This window comes from Sorex araneus, chromosome 1, assembly GCF_027595985.1.
Source record: "Sorex araneus isolate mSorAra2 chromosome 1, mSorAra2.pri, whole genome shotgun sequence".
NCBI lineage: Eukaryota > Metazoa > Chordata > Mammalia > Eulipotyphla > Soricidae > Sorex > Sorex araneus.
Window position 1 is genome coordinate 82,121,998 of NC_073302.1, and position 5,602 is coordinate 82,127,599.

The following is a 5,602-nucleotide window of genomic DNA, read 5'->3' on the forward strand; positions in this document are numbered from 1 at the left end:
TTTGTCCTCATTTTCCCAACCACCTCCAAGTCTGCCCCTGTAGCAGGCCCAAAATAATTTATTTTATATTGCTTGTTACCACTAAATGGCTAATGGAATGATCAAAAAATATTTTGGTGAAAGAAAATTTGTGAAAATTGTATTTTGCCATGGGGATATTAAGTCCTTGTGTGAAGGTTTACTAAACTGTTGTTGCTAGTTGAAAATTAAGGGGAAACTTAGAGTTCTGTGTTAATGTTTTTGTTAAGTGGCTTACACTGCATTTTCATTCATTCGTGTGTGCTCCTACTGGGATTTTAGTGTTGAAGAGTTTGGAGATGTCACTCCAAAAAGTCCAGAAAGTCCAGAGTATTAAACTGGGCAGTGAGCTTCCATGGCTGAGGCAGTGGGACATAAATGTAGCTTCTGGGGCTTCAGGAAGTAAGAGGGGAAGTGGTGAGGATGGGGGGAGGTTGCTCCCCCCAGCACAGAGAGATTTTTTTTTCCTCATAAGAAAGTATCAGTTCAACATTTTTCCTCCTCTTTTGAATGAGGAAACAAGTTAAGCCAGTATATTTCATGTGGTGGGAATTCAGGAATGTTTACCTGATTCCAAAATCTATACTTTTCCCCACATACTGCACTGCCTTCTCGAGCATCCAGAATGATAAAGATGTGGCCCAGGAGGAAGATAGAACTATTTTTGTTCAGTGAAACATGAAACAAAAATTTTGTTGTAGGTATATTACACTTGTAACCTTGAATGGGAGGATGGGTGAGAAGAGAAAGCATACAAAAGCACCTGAGTAGTTACCGAGTTCCAGGGTTGGGAGAGAAGGGAGCATTTAGAAGAGACTGTTTTCCCAGCTGAGTACTGGTTTAGGGAGTCCTGGGACTTCTACATTAAAAAAGTGCCTGATAAAATGGAGTGGAACTATCTCTCAGTCTCTCTATCATAGATTTGCCAAGATAAAATTACAGCTTGCTATTTCAGACTAAGAAGGTATTGTGTAAGCATAAGGTAGACAGCAATTGAGCCTGATACTCTCTTAGCCCTCTCCTCCCCTTAATTTACTTTGACACTATTCTTCTGTTCCACTATCATTTTTCTTCATTTCCCCTACGTCTGTCCTTGTAATGTCACTAGTTTGTATACCAACTATCAGCCTGGCCTTTGCCAGAACTTCTGCCTGCTTGGGTTTTCAGCATTGACTGACTTAAGTCAACCAGTTCACTACCCTGGAGAAAACTCATATTTTGTTAAGCCTGTAGGTGGCATGTGCAGACTGCAGTCTAGGGAAGGGCTCGGAGATAAGGCTTAATTCTGGACTATTTAAATGATTGCCAGAAACAGTACTGAAACAATAAAGCTTTGAGGTCTAAAAGGAAAATGTGCCTTCCAAAAAAGAATTAGACTTACTAAGCAGATACCTGTTTGTTTGACGTGGGTTGATTCTATGCAATGCCCTGAATTGCAAATCGCCATTCTAACGCCACTGCTTCTTCTTCTTTTTTTCTATTTAACTTTAAATATTTTCTTTTCCATGGGCTGGCCAGTTATTTGTGTTGAATTCAACACCTGCCAGTTTGATTTGTTTGGGTTTTGGGACCACACCCGGCAATGCTCAGGGGTTATTCTGACTTTGCACTCAGGTTTACTCCTGACAGTACTCAAGGACACTTAGTGATGCTGGGGATCAAAGCTGGGTACATGAAAGGCAAGCACTCTACCAACTGTATTATTGCTCAACACCTATAAACACTATCAATTTGAGCTCTAAAAATAAAATTGAAATATCTGTGTTTTATCAGTAGAAAACCAAATAATTAAAGTGAGAAGTAATATATATCCAGGAGTGAAAAGCAAGAACTGTGGAACCAACAGGCTTGTGTGCTGTGTGATGTTGGGTAAATTAATTAGCCTTCCTGTGCCTGTTTTCAAGGCATTGTTCTTTTTTTTATGTATGACTCACCGTAAACTGCTGTATAGATATTTTAGGAGGTGAGGGCTGTTTTTCTTAGCTGATTTTCAGAATATTTAGGTCATTAGCCTGCAGTTTTCTAATACTGGATCTTTGTGCTGTCATCATTTACATTTAGAAAGTTGTGTAAAAAGCAAAAGTGAAATTTCAAATTCCAAAAGTGAAAAGTTCTTTTAAAACTTCACTAATAAATTCCCACAGATAGAACTGATGTCATCCTCTCTCTGAACCTATGTGTTCATCTCTGAAAAATGACAGGCACCACTGACCTAGACTTAGATGGGAGACAATCTTTATCTCGCTATGATCCTAACCTGAACACAAAGTAATGCAAGGCAATTTACGTTTTAATTATTATGAGATTTTTTTTTTGTTTTAGGGCCACATCCCAATGTGCTCAGGGTATACTCCTAGTTTTGTGCTCAAAACAAGGCCAGGCTCAGGGGACCATGTGGAGTGCTAGGGATCCAACCGAAGCTAGTGACAAACCAGACCAGTGTCCTGCCTTCTGTGCCATCTCTCCAGCCCAGATATGATTTTTTTAAAGTATAAATATCTTTCTGGTGGTTGTCAGTCCAAGTCTCCCCTTGATGATTTAATCTGATGCTGCTCTGGCTGTTGGGCCAGTGTAGAATGAAATGTTCTTCATTTCATCAGAATAGAGATAAGCTAGGAATTGAAGAGCAAGTCTTTCCATTCTCTTTTTTTGTTTTGTTTTGTTTTTTTGGGTCACACCCGTCGATGCACAGGGGTTACTCCTGGCTCTTCACTCAGGAGTTACCCCTGGCGGTGCTCAGGGGACCATATGGGATGCTGGGATTAGAACCCGGGTTGGCCGCGTGCAAGGCAATCTTTCCATTCTCTTGCTTTGCTAGAGCGTAAACACCAGGTTCTTTGGGAGTTTAACATATTGTTAAAAACAACCAGTTTAATCTCCCAGTGGAATCATGTCTGCCTTTGCTTCTAGTTGACTCCGTGTTGGCTGGTCAACTATTTGTGAAGTATTTTCTATGATGAATAAAAATGTTCCTAGTCTGTACAGCACTATTATAATATATGCAATATGCTCTAGACATATAGACCCTAGTCCTGGATCATAAGCCTAATTTTGAAACACCTCTGAAGATAGAAATGCCTGAGGAATTCTTGCATATTGAAAGAAACTAAAAAAAAAGACTCAGTATGTGAAACAACTATGTCCAAAATAAAACAAACAAATGCCTATTCTGCACAAAACCCCTAGTTCTCCAGGAAGTATAATTGAAGGCACAGGGCTTCAGTTATCCTGGTGATATGGGTGAGTGGGTTAGCCAGATATCCAATACACAGATTCAACAACACTGAAAACATGGGATCTGAGCTGTGACCACTGGAACTTTGTAATGTGCCTATCAACTTGACAGGCAGGAAAGGGGTGGGGGTTGGAGTAGGGGAATGGAATATTGGAACACTGGTGGAGGGTAGTTGACACTGGTGGTGGGATTGGTGTTGAAATATTATATGCCTAAAATTCAACTATTAACAACTTTGTAAATCATAATTTTTTAATAATAGAATATTATAAATAGAAACCAACATCCTAGATCTCATGGAGACTCTGTATTGAGAGGCCTTCTTGCCTCCAGAGCAGGAAGTTATTAACCACTGAGTATCTTGATCGGAACCAGAAATGACATTTCAGCACTTGTGATTATTAAGTGGGGGAAAGAGTCATGGATTTGGAACCAGATCTGAACTCTGGACTTGGCTCAGCTGTTATAATTCTACATCTGAACAAACTTCAGACACTCTTAGAATCTTACTTGTAACATCAGAAACTCTCATGATTACTTTGAAAATTGTAGAACATATAGAAAGTGGGTATACATGCAAGTTGTAAGGTTATAAATTATTATGTCAGTCACAATTGTATTCATTCCTTGTTCATTCATTCATCAGTTTGCACATATGGTGAAGATATACTGAAGATACACATAAAAGATTTTTAAAGGTATTTTTATATCCATAATTGTCTAGTTATCAGATGACCTCCAAAAACATGAGTGGATTTGTGAAGGGAGAAAGAAGTTATTCTGTTTTACAAAACTTGCGTCGTTCAATCAGAAATAAGGAACTCAAATGCTTTATTTTTAAAAGATTTCTCAGCAGCCCAGTTTTGGCAACATTACACATATCTAGAATAAAGACTATATATAGATATATACATATATCTATATATAGTTATCAACTCCAGGACTGGAACAATAGCACAGTGGGTAGAGTGTTTGCCTTGCATGTGGCTGGCCTGGGTTCGATTCCTCTGTCCCTCTCAGAGAGCCCGGCAAGCTACCAAGAGTATCCCGCCTGCATGGCAGAGCCTGGCAAGCTACCCATGGTGTATTCTATATGCCAAAAAACAGTAACAACAAGTCTCACAATGGAGACGTTACTGGTGCCCGTTCGAACAAACCTATGAACAACGGGATCACAGTGCTACAGTGCGCATATATATATACACATATATGTACATATATACATATATATGTAATAAAGAGATATGTAGAATAGATGGAATCATTAAAGTGTTATTTTTGCAAATGATCTTTTTCATTTACAGATGGATCCCTTACCTGCCACATTGACTGAATATTCTCAGTGGAATGAGCCAGATACTCCTAGAACCCAAGACCTCAATTACCTACGAGCTAAGCGTTTGGCTTACTATGAAAGCATTGGAATTATTAAGACTTCCAGAAATGAATGTCAGCCACTGTCAACAGTATCCGAAGCCAGTAAAGTGAATCCCCCAGATTATCAAACATTCGGGGAAAGATCCCCTTGTTATTTAGCAACTGGAAAGAAATTGCTGCTCCAGGAAGAGTCCAGACAGGCACCTCAAGAAATGGAGAAGCACCAGAACCCAAGACTTCAGGAGGGCCCCAGGACAGAGATCTGCCCGGAAGGACTGGACCTCCACTTATTGGCTGATGCCTTGGTCTCTAAGACAGAGAAGCTGCGCCATGTTATAAATTGGGCTCAGAAGTTCTTGTCAAACTCTCTAGAAGAACATGATTTGAAGAGTCTCCAAAAGTTTTTAGAACTTTCTCAGTCTAGCCTTTCCCGAAGTTCAAAAGCTTTTGGAAATCAGAAAGCTACTTATTTGAGGTCCTCTGATTATCTGCTTGCGCTCAGAGATGACCAGCTGTTCAATGCACAAGCAGATGTCCCCAGCTTCTTTTTACACCCTCCAAATAACTTCTCAGAAATGGCCTTGTCTTCAGAGGTTCCAAATTCTGTCTTGAAGGAGGATTTTCCTGTCAGTCACTCTTATGAATGGCAAGAAGTTAGAAATGAAGGAGACGGAAGGCCTGATAGTCCTGATAGTCTCCAGCAGGAAGATTTTCCTCAAGAAAAGTCTGACAGAACAGGAAATAATCATATACAGAGTATCATTGAGGATGGGCCATTTCCTGAGAGACGGGTGGTTCTCTTACAATCCACCCATATTTCTGAAGGAAATAAGGTTTTAGAGGAAACTAGAGACAGCCGATACATAAATGATTATTTCTGGACTCCACTGACAGACAGCTCAGAGGAAGAAGATCTAGATGAACCTGGACAAAGTAAAGAGGTGCTTAGAAGAGGTGTTGTGAGCAGGAATT